This window comes from Pectinophora gossypiella, chromosome Z (assembly GCF_024362695.1).
Source record: "Pectinophora gossypiella chromosome Z, ilPecGoss1.1, whole genome shotgun sequence".
Classification (NCBI taxonomy): Eukaryota; Metazoa; Arthropoda; class Insecta; order Lepidoptera; family Gelechiidae; genus Pectinophora; species Pectinophora gossypiella.
Genome location: NC_065433.1, coordinates 18,059,383 through 18,076,999, shown reverse-complemented (window position 1 = coordinate 18,076,999; position 17,617 = coordinate 18,059,383). Strand labels below are relative to the sequence as shown.

General features: G+C 37.3%; 1 protein-coding gene across 6 annotated transcripts in view; it reads left to right on the top strand.

Annotated features, from left to right (window-relative positions):
• LOC126380442 (LIM domain only protein 7) overlaps positions 1-17,617 on the top strand; it is a 102,090-nt gene that overhangs the window by 39,288 nt on the left and 45,185 nt on the right. The window contains exon 2 of one of the 6 annotated variants that reach the window (XM_050029847.1): positions 2,948-2,969. The exons of 4 other annotated variants lie outside the window; for them this stretch is intronic. The gene's annotated coding sequence lies outside the window, so the exon portion shown is untranslated. Of the gene's footprint in view, positions 1-2,947; positions 2,970-17,306; positions 17,463-17,617 lie in introns of those variants that run through there. One more of the 6 variants, XM_050029846.1, reaches the window with a different exon arrangement.

Here is a 17,617-nt window from a genome sequence, read left to right as displayed (position 1 = left end):
ATTTTGACTGCTAAATGCGTACGGAACATACGCCGCGTTTACCTTAACACTGGCGTCTACTGGTTCGGCGAACGATAAATCTGATACTTTAATGCGTTTAAGGTTTTTCTTAAGTATTTATAGGACGATTGTGTGTTCAATTCGAGTTGAGGGTCGACCGTTGCTATCTTGAGCACTGATTTGTTAATTCACTTGAACACATTTGTTAACTGAGTAGGGAACTTATTTCAACACCCATGTTTTGTGCAGTTGGAAATGCAAATATGATGTTCTCATCATTTTTACATTGTCAGCTACATAAATTATTTGAAACTGGTGGTAAATGTCCCTTCATGTATTGTATCGATAGAAAGACAATACGTGCATATTTATCAGCTCTCTGTTACAATAAGAGCGATAACTCCGCATATCACGCGATAGCCGCAGATAGATGAGATATTATCTGCCTGCTTTCTATGTACCTGCATCGAGAACTTTCTATCTGAAACACTCGTCATGGTTATTGACGTAGGTAACACGAGACTAATCACTCCCTTCGCAGTGAAGAAAACTTCAGATACTACATGAGTTCGACTGACGCTTTGTCGCTGCTTTCTTACTAGTCTACCTCGCTCACCTCCGTTGTCTAATAGTTAGTGGAAGTCCTGGTACCATTTCCGGTGGAGACATTGTCTGTTGAAATCACCTCGTGAGGTTGAATCACCCGATAGTCTGAATTCAAATCTCTTGATTCTGTGCTTCGGAAGGCCAATCGTCTTACTTCCCGGCTACTAGCCGTAAAAACAACGAACCCGTGGTGGCGCAACGTGGTGAAGTATGCTCAATACCCCCTACGCTTGATGGAGAGGAGGCACGTGCCCTGCAGTGGGACTTGCATGAGCTATTTATTTTTATGTTCATCCCAGTAAATCTGATGATTCCCGTAAATATCTTTCGTATACCTATCTCATTACTGCGTAGGCCTAAAATCAGTTTTATTATCACAAAAGTAAGCTGAATTCGGATGTGGCAATAGCTATAATCTTCTATTCACGCAAAAGTAAAGATGTAATAATCAGGGACGTGGGCGTCATTGCTTGTGAGACCAATCTTAATAACGATCAGCTATTTAAAATATACCTACCCATGCACCCGCTATCTTGATTTCAAATTAAATGAGATTATTTTTCATGTAAATAGTCGGGATGAGCCGAGAGATTATGTACTTGAGTTTAAAGCTAGTTCAGGCTTTAAAGTTTTTCACAAATCACAAAAAAGTTTTGTTATGTATTAAATATAAAAGACAGCTGAAGCTTACTTTATCCCACCACAGGCCTCTCCAACAGTTCCACTCGACTTTCTTTAAGTCAAGATCAGTAGGCGCTGTTGAGTGTTCCTAAATTTTGTCAGTTCTCCATTTTTTCCCCTAAAATTCGTAATAAATTCCTATAAAATGTGGAGCAACGTGGAGTGTATCACGACTGAAGGAAAAATTAAGAAAAATAAAAGGTGCCAGTTCGAAGAAGGCAGTTTAGGTTAAAAATAAGTTTTCCGATATAAATGTAACACTATGATTTTGCAGTTAAACGCTGCGCCAAGGGTTATAGTGTAAAAATATAACCAAAACAATATGTTTGTTTAGTCAAATTTAAAAATATCTTTATTCAGTAGGTAACATAGTTACACTTTGGATCGTCAATTTTTACATGACGAACGTCTCATCCGCCTAAAACTACTGCAGCTTCTCACAACCTGTATAGCCGGGGAAAAGAAGCTGCAAGAAAAACCTCGGCACAGGACCCTAGACATTTTTTAAAAAAAGTTATACAATTGAGTAATTTAGCTGCTTAATGGTGCTAATTCCTGTAAATACCATCTAATTTTACTTTAAGTTATATCTGTCATTTTCTTATCCGCCGAAAAGGAAAGGGACGGGTAATCGACAAGCATAAAATTTATGGAACACACGTCTATTTTAAGCACAAATCTAAACCAACCGTCTAAAAATTTTACATCCGTCAATAACCCGACACAGTTAAGTAGACAGCACGTCAAACGGATTGCATACCAGCGACGTACCTTTTGATTCGCCCGGGTTATTCATTCATTTACTCATTCTTCCTAAAATTAAGAGCTGTGAATCATCCGTCCCTTTCCTTTTCGACGGATATGAAAATGACGGATATAACTTAAAATAAAATTAGGCGGTGTCTGCAGGAATCGGGGCCAATATCAGTTCTCAGATAGTTAATCCCATGCATTCATATCTTCTAAATAATCACTAACTTTGTAATAATATGGGGAACTGTCAAAATTTAAGAACACTTATCAGTAGCAACACCTGATGGAAGTTTTTATCCTGTACATACACATACAGACATAAGATCACGACTGTTTCCCGTACAATTCCAGTTCAGCAAAATTTGTGATTATATTTCAATAAAGAATTATATCTATCAAAGTTATGGGTGAGTTATGGGTGGGTGTTATGGGCGATAGGCTGATCCCTTATCACCATAAGGTTCATCATATCCATCTTAGGACTTCGTATCAACGGTGGCTGCAGGTTGTCTTTGATTGCTTGTGGCTCTGCCCACCCCATTTGGGATTACGGGCGTGAGTTTATGTATGTATGTATCTATCAAAGTACGTAAGCTAGTGTCGTGACGTTCATTAGCATAGTGATGTATCAGTCGAGATTAGGTCGATCGATTCTTTTCTATCTAACAGTACTTACAGCCATATGTACCACTTACTGACTCCTAATAATAGATCAGATACTTTGTTGTAAAATATTGATTTTAATTATTAACTAGCTATTGTTTTGTATACAGACGGCTACTGGATACTTTCTATTGTTCAGTTAGTTTAGTTGTTTATCATTGACTACACATGTTGCCTATTGTTAAAAGCAATTAAGATTGGTAGAGACTGTTCAACAACTTTTAATGTTATTCTTTTGTTTCAGGTACGTAAACATCCAAGAAAGGGTAAAAGCAGAATTCGTTGTAATTGAAAAAATATTCTTCCTGCTAATAAATACATACATAACATAAACTGCCTATATACGTCCCACTGCTGGGCACAGGCCTCCCCTCAATCAACCGGAGGGGGTATGGAGCATACTCCACCACGCTGCTCCACTGCGGGTTGGTGGAGGTGTTTTTACGGCTAATAGCCGGGACCAACGGCTTAACGTGCCCTCCGAAGCACGGAATCATCTTACTTTTTCGGACAATCAGGTGATTCAAGCCTGAAAAGTCCTTACCAAACAAAGGACAGTCTCACAAAGTGATTTCGACAATGTCCCCATCGGGAATCGAACCCGGACCTCCAGATCGTGAGCCTAACGCTCTAACCACTAGACCACGGAGGCTGTTCTAACTAATAAATACATTATCATGCAAATCCAAAAAGCTGGTAGAACTTTTGTTCATAATAATTTTCAAATAACTTCCATTTTTTGGTAGTTACTATGTAGTTGTTCATAGAATCACTTGTACACGTTGTGCGCATCATCATGGTTACCTATAATGATGCGATAGTCACTGTAATATAAATACGCTACTATACCTAACTTGAATACCAAATCAAATAAAGCAGAGAGATAGAGTGCAGTAAATAGCATAGTATCGTGTAAATTTATTGTGCAAATTGTTTTGATTTAATAAACCTATTTAAAAATCAAATAAAATATTCCTTGAATATAATTAATTAATTTATTTGACATAGATTAAAATCGCTACAGGAAATACCTGGTTAGTATTTAAATAAAGAACGACCACTGACCTCTATTAATAAGGCATATAATGAAATGTAGGAATTTTGATGCTCTGGTTCGGCAAGACCCAAATACTTATTATGCAACTTTACGACTTGAACATCCTTTATTTAGTTAAGAAATCGTTGAACAGCAGTTCTACTAGTTTATTTTACAATGATACAAGCTTTTACCTGCCTCGTAGCTACTATTTGTATCATAAACATAAACTGCCTTTATACGTCCCACTGCTGGGCACAGGCCTCCCCTCAATCAACCGGAGGGGGATTAGTATCATTAAAGTTTAATTGAGTAAATTAATACAGCTCATGCGAATATTTTTCATAGCAATGGCGAAATCAATAAAGCTGGAGCGATTGTTCTACGGCACTACCTGCACAGATCGTGCAATCACAATTACCCTTTTCACTTAATCCACTATATCACAAAAAGGTTTACAATGACTGCGTCACCGGGCTGTGATTGGCTGGGTTGAGAGCGGCGCGCAGCGAAAGTACCAACGGTCAGAGGTGCGCAACTATTGTCAATCGTCACGGTTCCTGATTTAACCAGCCACTGGGGACGTGAATTTGATATGGTATTGTTAGCGCAGGTTGGAGGTCGAGAGGTTTTTCTATCGTTTTTGTAATGTATCTGTTAGCGTTAGGTACATTTGAGTTTTTATACCAAACATTATTTGTTATAGAACCTATAAAAAAGAAGCAGTTAGGCGGTTCCGTTGCGTACTTATTGATACAGTTTCTTACGAGTTTGTAATAACTGGAAATAAATTTGGTTTTTATTTAATTTTGGTGAAACTATTTAATAAGAAAATAATGTGCTGAAATATGTAGAAAATCGAAATAAAATATTCAGAGACCTAGAGAATATTACGTTACCTTGAATACTTATTACATTATACGTTGTATATGTATAATGTAATCTTAAGCAGGTAAGAAATACAATTCGCAGTTAACAATTGCTCTTAAACTAAAATTGTTGACATTTTGATAGTTGTATGTCCATTAATTATGAAAAGGCCTTTGTAGTCTCCCAGAAGTTAAGTCAGTGAATAGATTGTTAATTAGACATAATATCCACAGTTGCTATGTAAGGTCACTTGTGTTAATTGGTCACTTATTCACCGCGGTCCCTTTACCTTTCGACACACGCACTAAAGCAATACAACGTTGTAACCATTTTGTAAACTTCACATTTATGCTACTTGTATTTTATTGTTAAAACCGTTAATATTTATTTCACGTCAGCTTTCAAGGCCAATTCAACGTTCACTTGAAAGAAAGGTTTTATAAATATTATTGTATCCGTATATAAAATTGTTTATTTAAAATATAAACATGCCTTAAGATTTCCTACGTTGTTATTTGTTTTTATATAAGTTCAAGGGATTTTACAATCATTATCAAAGTTGATATGACAAAAAGGTAACAAATTGAAATAGAACAGCTCGGTATATTACCATCGGCGGTCCGCGCCCACGATTCGACTCGCCGCCGAGTATCACTTTGTTTCTTGATAACCTTTGCCTCAGGCCTCCGTGTGGATAATACCTTGTACTTCATTTACAACTTTACTGGGCACTTGGGCACTACAAAGGCTGTAGAGATACAGTTTAGGTGCTGTCATCTATTACTACATTTGTCGGCCATACTTAGGCCTAAACTCAACAACAAAGGTTTCGCTATCTCTTTGTTTGTTCTTGCATAAACTGAGCTCCAGATTTATATGGTAGCAAGTCATTAAGCACGGGATAAGTTCAGACTTGCGACAGTAGCTGGCTGCTTGCTGCCTGAAACAAAACACGTTATATCGCGGAAATGTCGTAGGTCACTTGCGCGCATTTCGTAGTTATCTTGCGCAAAGGTTTGGAATTCCTAAATTCTATAAAACTCATGGTCAAGCGATAGTCAAAAACTCGAGTACGTTACTATATAATCCAACTTGTATTTATTGCTCTATTCAAGTGAACCTTACACCTTTGCGTTACCTTACCACTCGAAGAATGGCAATAAACAAATGGTACAGAAATTCTAACAGCTCAAATCCTCATAATCTGGGTCAGATGCTATTGGCGGCTGCGGCCAGGTTGCAACAGACGGACCGACAATGGACATTTCGTACGATAGTGAATTAAAGACAATTGTCCTATTATTAAACGCCATGAATATTGCTGCTCTGGGTCGTGTGAGATTAATTATATTAAAAATATCTGATGTCGAAATGATATCGTAAGCCAACATTATGAAAATCCTTCTAGAAGTTAGGAGCAACTATTTGTTTGAATAGCTAAACACCTTTACTCGGATCGTAAAAGCAAGAAGGTAGATTCTATCTAGCACAAAACACTGATAGCTATACAGTTTATCAAGAGACTGATAACGATAAATGCGATACGATAGCTGTAGGTGTAGCGGTATTGTTTTTCACCGCCTATATTTACGATAATATTATAATGAATAACGTAATGTAGGCGTTTTGTTTGCTCAAAACTTTTGCGACAATCGCGCGTGTATTGATGGTATATTATTGAATCCAATGTATGCACGTAGTGTCATTATATCAGGTATAATGAGAATGTTCGAACAAGTGACACAATTGTTACATCACCCACGGCGTGATGAAACGATGTTAATAACAGCGCAGTAACGAAAGATCTTGATTTGCAGGTTATTAACCACAAGTGTGCGCGCAGGCATTGTTATGCCTTATAAATGCTTAACACCTCCTATAATAGCAATCTAATTACGGATTTTCAATAGAAAAGTGACGTTCTTTTTTACAGCATCAATTCTGAAATTCTGTTTTCGTCTTCTTATGACACTAGATTTTCCAGCAAACAAACCACCATATCATTCATGTCGTTGTCGATAAACTGACGATTAATAAATTAATAAACACCTTGGGGAATCCTAACCGTATTTAGAAGCGTCTGGTTAAACTGATACTGGGCCCTGATAATGTAACAAAAACTAAGATAAAGAAATAAACATTTTTTATTTTTTAAACTAGTCAGCAGACCGTCTACCAATAAGATAGGAGTTGAATTATTGTTATCTTTTAAAACTATATTTGTTTAGTCGCCAACATTGAGATAGCCGGTCTAGAGGCGCTTATCTTTTGAAGGAGTACCTAATAAAGTACTTGATTACATAGCAGGAGCATTCAGATTTAACACATGACTGTGGTGACGAGGTCTACTTTGGTTACGTTGTATAGTCGTGTCATGACCCAATTGCCATTTGTCGTAGCACTGTGACCGTGTTCACAATGAAGCACTATTTATTTCAATGATTACTTGTATGTTGTACCTATATCGTTTATAAAAAGTGTAGTGTATGAGTCCTACTTGAACTCGTGACGTCAGATTTCACTTCTACAACGATAAATATAAATGAATCTATACAAAGATTACAATCACAAGTACTGTTAAATAGACACAGAAATAATTGGTATATGAATATTTCATCACGAGTAAAGTCTAACTGTGTATTTTACATAAAAGTATACAGGATGTTAGCGACAGCGTAACGAAGACATTGAGGGATGATTCAGATCATGTATCTGAGTAGACATCAAATGGAATTTTCTATGGAAAATAATTTTAAAAACATGAAAATGATTATGAATTTTTTAACAGAAAATCCCACTTGATATCAAGTCAGAATCAATGATTTGAATCATGCCCCTGAGTATTCCTTACGGTGTTACTAATACCCATGCGTACTTGTATGGGTACCTGTAGGTATTTATATATACGACGGTATGTAAGTGACATCGTAACGAATATTCAGCTCATTCTTCTGAGTTAATTTCAATTGGATTTCCATCGCAAAAGTATAGAATTGAAACATGAATTTTGCGACGGTACAATTCATTTGACATTAACTCAGATTCATAGTCTGAATCATCCCCCTCAGTATTTGTTAGGATGCCTCTAACACCCTGTATATAGATGTGTCAATAAATTTCTCCCACTCGCTAATACAAAGTACTCTCTAAGGAAGAACGTAAGTAATGTTATGCCAATAGTGGTGGTATGAAAACATATTGTTACGGCACCAACAATATCTTTACTGGCCAGGCAACTCGTTTAAAATAAGAAATATAGAAACTAGCCGGTTTAAATTTCATACGGACGTTTCAAATGTATTTGAAATGCAAAACAAATAAGCCTTGTCCCGATTAGGTTGGGATTCCTAAGCCTTTATTTAGTAACACTTGGGGGCAGGTGAACTGGTCTACGCTGCAAAATATAATTTTTATAACTGTAGTACAAATTGTATACATTCAAATGTCTTTTTGAGCTAGTTTCGTATTTTAACAGAGTTTTGACAATCGTTTTAGGTCATCTGACCAGTTAATGCCATTGTCTTGTAAGTATATATTCCTCTAGTTTGACATTTGAATTTGAGATCTAAGGAAAAGCCATTGTTACTTTATTTTTATCGTATTGACAAACATTTATTGTTGTCTTCTCGTGTTCTACACAAAGGTCGTTCAGTAAACTGGAAACCGATAAAAACAGTTATCATAAATCTGTTGAATATCAATAAAAAGCAGTGATGCGTCGCAAACAGAGTAACTACCAAATGCGATTCTTTTGTAACTTATGGTCACGCTCTGTTAACCGGCAACATGATGGCTCCATAGTCTATGGTCAAACGTGGCGGACCAAAGGGCAATGAACCTGGCCAACCATTCGCAACAAAAATTAACATTCACCATGGTCCTATCGTCATTAGTTATACGCTCAACGTTAGCCCCAAGGTTATGCTGATCTGACTATTACTCGGAAATACGTTTCATCAAAGATATTGAGAAGGGTTGCGATATGCAGATAACAGGCGACTACGCATAAACTTCTGATGTTTTTTCTGAAATGATCATTCAGATCATGGTATAAGAAAACCAGGTATCTATGCTCAAAAGTGACAGCTAACATTTCAAGGTTAGTCCAGCTAACGTCATCCCACCCTGACTTGCCATTTCGTAAAAAATAAATTACTCACAACCAATGTTTTTAATTTACTTGCAAGGAAATTTTGAACTTTGAGTAAAAGATTTACTTACAGTTTTAATGATTTATATATATATGTGACAAGTAATAGCGGTTAAATACATTAGTAAGTAATTCACTTAATTTTGGAGATACCAATTTAATGGTAACACAGTGGTAACACTTACGTCATCAAACGGCTAGCAATGGCGGCTTGTCATAGGATTGAGCATACCTGGTTTTGTTACGATAATTCAGACATATTATAGGTATATTATTACGGCTTTGCGTTTCTTACCTACTTATGAGAGGTTTCTATGCTATAATTTAATCACTTGTATACCAAGTTTGCAATCATGACAATGCATTGTATACTTTGACAAATTTCATCCAACAAAAATTACGAAGACTCCGTTACAAAATGTAGCTACCGTAACAAAGTGATTTTAGTAAATGTACCAGCTTCAATGCCTTATATTTCGTGTACCAATACCTCTCTAATAAACATGCGTTTCGATACGCCTATAAGATGTTTTGGAGCTCTCTTCTGTACATACCCGATTACAATTACACAGCCATCAATGGTTGCATAATATCCGTCGATTCTGCACTTACAAAATCTTGTGATCCTATGAATTATTAAACAAAGGAGAAGTTGGCGATTTTTTATTCGCCCATTAGTATTCAGGTTACATTCACGTATCACACCGCCGCTGATGCAATGTTCTTCAAATGGCAAAATGCCCGGAATCTGACACAAGCTGTGTAAGGTGCTATTTTGCAATTTAAGTAACAACCTCAGTACTTTTAGTTATCTGTTACATATCAATCTGTGTTCAATGTCATTTCGATACCAAAATGGTTCGCAATATGGTAAATTCCTGAAAAATATGGCCGTTGCGAAATTGAAATCCCATTGAGACCCCACTTCACTCGCTTATCTCATCCGAATCTTAAGTTTTTTGCTAAAGCATATGTTTAGAAGCGACAGACGAAGAATTTCTTATATTTTAGTCCGGAAATTCTATAGAACGTCATGGCATTATTTCATTTCCCAACCACATCCTTAGTACATGTTAGTCCATGGCGTTATCTTAATCAAATTCAAAACTAGAACATACAGCATATCAATTATGTGTTCTTGCTCTAATTGTGTTAATTGCAACAATTATTTCAAATTATACAATTTCGGTGAATGGTGCGGCGGCGTCACGGTTAAAACCTTTAATATTATTTTTATTCATATTTATGTGTAGCTATGTGTAAAATACCGTTATTAGAACGTTAGGCGTAAATACATCATAAACAATGGTAAGTTAAGTGAACCGTAAATTTGTGAATAATTTAAGAGTTCTAAGACGTCATGTTGTCGCATGTGGTGTATAATTTCTTCAATCTCGAAATACCAGTTGTTCTAACAGCAAATTCTCGCACGATAATACCATATAAAGATGTTATCATTTTTATAAAAAATTTCACTACCACGAGAAGCACACGATCCCTAAACTTTCTCGCCGCAAACTACATCTATGTTTACATTAATATTAAAACTAAATTCATCAAGACAGCGGAAAGTAAAAGTTAATGGGAAGGTTGCATAGATGCGCCTAACTGGATGCCGAGATAAAGGGGCGTGGCTGAGGGCCCCGAACTCGAAACGCATAAGAGAGTTAGTAGCTGTTTTAGGCATTTTATATTCGCAACTTTTAGCACTATCAAATTCATTGTTAACTTTTTAATTTACAAGGGTATCGGGCTACCTCTCCAAGTCAAGGATCCCGAAATCGATCCATCAAAACACTCAACCCAAAGTAGTCCCACAAAAACAGAACCGGCTGCGCACATACCTCGCCTGTAGGAGCAATAGCCGGTATGTGGCCTACAGTAAAACCCAAGGCCGTCTGTGTACCGCTTTACGATGTTATTCTTTTCTTTTTTGTACTACCTTTCTTCCTCGTCGTTTCCCAAAGGTTGTAACTCCTTCAATTTCTTATAGTAATTTAAAATTCGGTCGCTTTTGTGGTGAACATTAATCTCAGCCATCACGAAATTCCAAAGGTCGTCGGGCCTGAGTTATGCTCTTTTTTGCAAAAGTTTTATTATTGAGTTTCGAACATCCAAATTACGGGTTGCGCGGGCGCGTAGTTGAACTCAAGTGAGATATCGCAGCTGGGACCATATTTTTGTGTTAACAGTTTAGTGATTTTGAGGCAAAGCCGAATCGTAGCATTCAATTTTTTTATTTAAAATGGTGCTGATCTATAGTACACACCGTCTAATTTGATTTTAAGTTATACCTGTCCTTTATTATCCGCCGAAAAGGAAAGGGACGGATAATCGACAGGCAAAAAATATGGAACGAATGTCAATTTTAGGCAGAAATTTAAACAACCCTCTCAAAATTTTACATTGGCCAATAACCCGACAGAATTAAGTTGACACTAGACGTCTAACGGGTTGAATATCACCGAGATTCCTATTTTATTTCCCGGATATTAATTTTAAAATTAACAGTTGTCAATCATGCGTCCTTTTCCTTTTCGACGGATAATGAAATGAAAAAATGACAGGTATAACTTAAAATAAAATTAGCAGGTGCCTGCAAGAATCAAACAATATCAAATCAAATTGTTCTACTAAGTATGTAATGAAAATAGGCTAATATCTATGTACGAGTATGTAGGTACTCAAAGTTCCTAGGTTGCACTTTGAAGTTATAATGCGTTGTCTGATTTTAATGATCTTAACATCTATCGATTCGCTTTGGTGCTGCAGATATTAGATATAGCGATTTGTAAGAATCAAAATGGCGACCAGGTAATGTGCTATGTGGCCTTGACGTACCCATAATATAAATCGAGTGTTATCGAGATGGATAAGAAAAATTAAACCCGAGTTAAGAATATGCATGAAATAATATACATGAAATAATTTACCTTTTACATCAAATAAACTAAGATACAAAAATATAATGTACATAACAAGATACATTATATAAAGTAGGTAACAAAAACTGTAGGTGCAATAGTTTTATTGGTAGACTAAATCATAATAAAGCTGAAGGCAATTTTACACCAAGTGAAGTATATAATCGCGTGTACGCTTGGTTTTTTCCAAGGCATATTATACTTGCTGCGTTGTCTACTGAGCCAAGATTATTTGGCTCTATTGTTAACATTTGATTGGAAAACTGTGAACCTCCATTGTTGTTTTAAGTCCATCTATTTGGACCTTGCAATGGTGCTAAGCGTGTTTAGTAGTGCGTTGTCGTAGTTTTTAATAGTAATTACTGCAGTGTCCATAATTTCAACATCGCTTTGCATAAGTCGTGGGACACCGCGACTCTAAAATCGACTAGTGTGAAACTGCCCTTAGTGTTCTCAATTGAATCTGTACTAGATAAAACTGACAGGGCTCTGACTGCATAACATTATAGCCGGTAGCTAATACTAGCTATGTTATCTAATGGTTTGTTAGACAATGTTGGTATCAATGGTGGCAGTTTACTTAACAAAGCCGTATAGCTTTTTTTAATAATACACATTAAATTACCATCCCAGAATGCCCTTTAGCTGTTATACAATACCCTGAGTTTCTCAAGCCGGTGAGGTAGCCATCTGTCGGGCGGGCTCTAGTTTCGTCATCGGCATATGTCTGCCACCAGATACCCAATACCAGTACCTGGATAAGACATGTGCCTTAGCCATTAAAGGAATAGAAAATACACCATCTACCTGCAGGTTTCGTAAGCTTCGGAATGGATAGAATGTGGATCTTAAACAGCACCTTTTTTGGTTTCTTTAGTAATCCAGTAGAGCGTTGCTATGCAGCTTGTCCGCGTATTTTTGTGCTCTACTTAAACTGTACGTTTATCGATTCGCGTTTATACCTCGTAAACTTCGAAATCTAAGATCGTTAAGCTAATGAATTATTATTACGTATGCTAATCAGTTCTAGAAAATGGAAAGTTATGATGGAAACTTAATACCGTACTTAATTAACGCCACACGTTTCCATCCAATTTCTTTTAGTTCATGGATACTACAATAAAAAATTAAATTCTAATCGACCTCTAAAATGTTTCTTCGAAATTATTATCAATTACAAACAAAAAAAATGTAAAGGTACATCTAACGAGTAGGCAACCAATTTATTTTGTATAGGGACCTATACTACATATAAGTATTTTAATTTTGTGATGTTCAAAAGATAGTTGTGGTGGTATGCCTTGTAAGCGAGCTCCTAAGACAAATTGGCACACTAGTGCTTAAGAAGTTGGGAAGAAACAAACATAAGTATACAGGGTGTTAGTGACATCGTAACGAAAACTTTTAAGGATGATTCAGACCATTATTCGCCATATTCTATACCATTATACCATTATTCTGAGTTAATATCAAGTAGAATTTTCCACAGAAAAAGTACAGAATTGAACATAATTAAAAAAAAACAACAACAAAATCATATAACTCAGAATCATGGTCTGGATCATCCCGATCAGTATTCATTACGATGTCACTAACACTCTGTATACATATTAGCGGTCAAACGTACTGTAATAGTGTTATCAGGTTTAGTCATCTTTACTTAGCATTTTTTTTTATATCTATCAATCTAAAGATGAATATCGATTTCATTGATTGTGTGTTCTTGCGTGTCCCACATAGTTAATTACTTGTAAAATATTTTTAATTATCCACGGAACCGAAGTCTTCTTTATGATACGCAATCGTCATCTATATTTTGGTGTAACTGTAAGTTTTAAGGCGAATGACTTAAAGATTGCCGTAGCAATTATAAAGGTGGAAAAACTAGCTTTTTACACACTGACTCTACTGTTTTATGAGTTGCTTGACCTTAACTTTCTTGTCGGTGTTGTAATTTTGGGAGTATACGACATTTGGTGAAAGATGTCAACTAGATAGCGACAGTAATCCAAACCCGAGCCTTATCAGAAGCGGACTCATTGTAGGTGCGTGGGTACATTCACAGTCAGATATAGAAGTTCCAGTGCTTGGAGTGAATGACAAACATCACAGATCATAGGAAAAAGGGAGATATCAGCAATAAATTACACGAGCCGCATATTGGTAGGCTGTTTCCTCACGTCGGGTGTGATGCAGCCGCGCCAAGGCATTTCTGGCTGGACCGCTACATCGATGTACCCGCTCTTCATTGCGTAGTGACACAAGCAAGCGTTAGGTGTGATTGCGCGATACCAAAGAAGCAATTAATGACGAGGAAAGTTGTATAATACAATCGTCGCATCTTATAATATGCTCGTTTTGTGCATATTACGGACCCATTTTTGATTCTGCCGCGGCATCTCTCTATAATGAGAACTCTGAGACAAACACATGTACTTTTTATTTTTTTATTATCTATTCAAAATTATATTGAAGTCGAAAAATAGATTGAACTATGTTCACTTCCAGTAAATATGTATATCACTAATAAAATAGAGAATTACAGCCTTTGAATATGTTTATCTTCTGACATACTTTTGAATGTTCCAGAAATAGTCACTACACGAATCATGATGGTATAACTTTTATAATTTTAGTTAACGTCAGGACCGCTTTTTTTTGACTTATTGTAGATTTGCCGCAGATGGCATTAACTACTTGGCCGGACAAATGGGGAGCGCTGAAGGTTCTCACCCGGTACAACGTTTAAGACAACAGGCCTGAGGGTGCCCAGTTGGGCGCGAACCTCGGCTCAGGGCGTCATCTGAGAGAAAAATATTTGAAAGAATTAATCGACCCTATCGGGTCGATAACGATAAACGCTGAATGAGGGAAATCGTCGACCACGCCGGCGGGGTCGGTATCGGGGTCCTGAAGTGTTTGGTGTCGCGAGCTGATTGGCTGCCTCTATGGCTAGAGTAATCGGGTCGTCGGGATCGTATATTACGTCCTTTGGACGCCGATACTTTTCAGTACCGTCCCTAAGCGCGTCAGGACCGCCAATGGAAACAAAATTTCTAAAATACACATACTTGTTAAACTTTTCTAACATTCTTTGCAATTTTCGACTTCATATTCCGCTTAATGTGACTATTTGAATGCGTTCCAACCAAACATTCTTGCATTATGCTACTAAATTGAATTATTAGTCTGCTACTAACTCTTTACACCGTTGGACGGTCGTTCGCAAACGTGACCATAATACTTACGACATTTTGTGATTTTCTACTTGGCTTGTCTTACATTGGTTTGCCTTGTGGTATGTGAACATTTGCTAAACGACCGCTACTTGTTACATTTTTGGTATGACTATGAGTTTCATTTGAATATTAGCTTATAGAGTATGCTTACTAAAAGAGCCTATTTGGTGAAACTGATTCTTTTTTATAAACAGTCTATGGTAGCCTATTCGCGGTAGAGGCTTTAGGTAATAATTGTTTGTTGAAAAAGACTATATCTAACTCTTACCGTATGTACCTGTTACTTAAAAGTAGGTAGGTATTGCATGCATACCAAACCAAATGTCGGTGTAAAAATAAAAGTTGTTTAGCCCCGCTTGTGGGTCGCGGGCTCGCGGGGGCTGTATCAGATCGTCGTGCAAGTTTAGTTTTAAAAATACAGTATGTTACAAAAAACTCGTCAACAAACGACAATGTCCAGTGGCCAACCGGGGACGGGTTGGCTTGCGGAGCGCGTGCGCGTCCCGTTACGCTACCGTTTTTGCGATCGCCGCCGCAGATACAGCTATTTTGATTCACGATGCCGCCTTACTTGCGCGACGGGTAAATGCTAATAAGACAACAATATCACCAGATTATTGTAATCTAGATAATATCCATCACAGCAAAAAGCTGACTCATGCTTGGCTACGACTCCCGAGATAGCCAAATATGGAAAAAGTTCAACGGACACGTCTAAATAATGGAAAATTCTATGTACGTGACGTTGCGACATGCGCTCATCTTTCACTATGCTAGTATAGCCTTCTTTCTATATTAAGTAAATCGTACAAGTATATGTTAAATATGCCAGATTAATATTACTATACATATTCTTCTGTACGTTTTATTACATTATGTGATTACCCTACGGTCATTAAGTCCGCTCAATTCAATACGGCACCTCAATATGCGCGAGCGCAACTAGGTACGTCTATAATGTTACTGACCGACCTCGAGCCTTCCTGGAAAACGACTGAGATTCCTTTTAAATGTCAAGCAATGTTAAGTATATTAAAATTCCGATAATATCGATAACTCAAAGCTATTTACATTCGTATGCATGACAGCCACTTCAAAATGAAATTGCAGCAGAAATTGCAAGTAGTTGACGCACTTTGTTTATTTAAGTAATAAATAACTCATTCGAAACGCTAATAAGTGCCAATTATTATATTCAATGCAAAACTGTAGGTACTGTCGCAACTGGATTGTCAGATCTGGGTCTGTCGCAATCCTAAGCGTAATAAACAAATCTACAAATCAGGACATCGCGACCGATTTCTCCGCCAGCCCTTGTGCATATCCTTGCAAACGACTGCAGATTGCCCTTTCACCTTCAACTTAAACTGTATTTATATGGCATTAAGGGTGTTATTGTGCATTGTATTCAGCAGACCAATTTCGCCGTTATCTGCTCACGCGTCGTGTTGTAACATAGAAAGTGTCCCGTGACTATTGTGGCCAGCAACTTCGTGTTAACGACACTTTGCTGTTGGTTTAAAAAATACTCCATAACATAGGGATTTAGCATAAATAATTTATATTATGTTGCTTCATTTCACATGAACGTTTTAAACAAAACTTTCAAATCGTTTAGGCGCCTATAAACTAATATATTTGTACGTCTTTCAAATAAATATGTTCGGTATTTTAAACCGTTATTAAATGTAGTTTGACCATTCGTCATCATTGCTCCCAATTTTATGTCATGTCCCAAGAGTTCACTTGGCTAGCAGGGACACAATGCGAGCATTTCTCTGGTCGCGATAAATCGCGCGTGCGAGACTGTCACATTGTGTTATGGGGTTCACTATGTCACATGAATGGATAATGGATCACGTGCTGGTAAATACCTTTTTAAAACTGGGGCTTAGATTGGAGATTAATCGATGGTATGTAGGACATATCGCCGGCTATTTGGCGTACGGAGGTGGCGACGGTGAAGTGAATGTCAAAATAGCGATATGTAGGAACATTTGTTTAGTGTAAACCGTGCATGGTAGAACAGAGTTAGGTACAAGGGTTTACTACTCTGCAGTTGACATTTTGTACACATTGACGTCACCTACTCTGTGTCTCTACTCCGTGTGCATTATTTCATGCAACATTATTAAGACCGGCGTGTTCAAAACGACAAAACATTGCACCTGGTGCAAACTAAAATCTCGCTACGGCAACGACGGACGCAACGCACGGAATATTTGCAATAAATAGGTAACTCGCGAAGATTCCTTATAACCTAAGAGTAATTGAATTGGTAAAGTAAGTTTACCTGTGGTACTAAACAAATCAGTTAAATATAATCTAATAATACAACGTTATTATCTGTAGGCTGTCATTCTACGCTTGTGGCGTGGGGCGCGGGGCCAGTCTCGACCGCGGCGGCCGCCGTTTCGGACGCGGGGAACGTAAAACCAGCAATAACGGTTATTCGCTGATAATATCCGAACAATTGTGAACTTTATTGTTCCCGTGTTATTGTTGTGTACCTAAGTTGGCCGTGGACATTTGATATACGGGTAATTAATGCACTGTTGTTGTTACACCATTGTCTTCTCGTGAACATTACATAAGGCTACGTGATTTTGTTATTACAAAAGCCAGCGATTTTGTTTTGTTTTTATTTCTCACCGTGAATCTAAGGTTACCGCTGTATGTTCTGCGCGTTGCGATG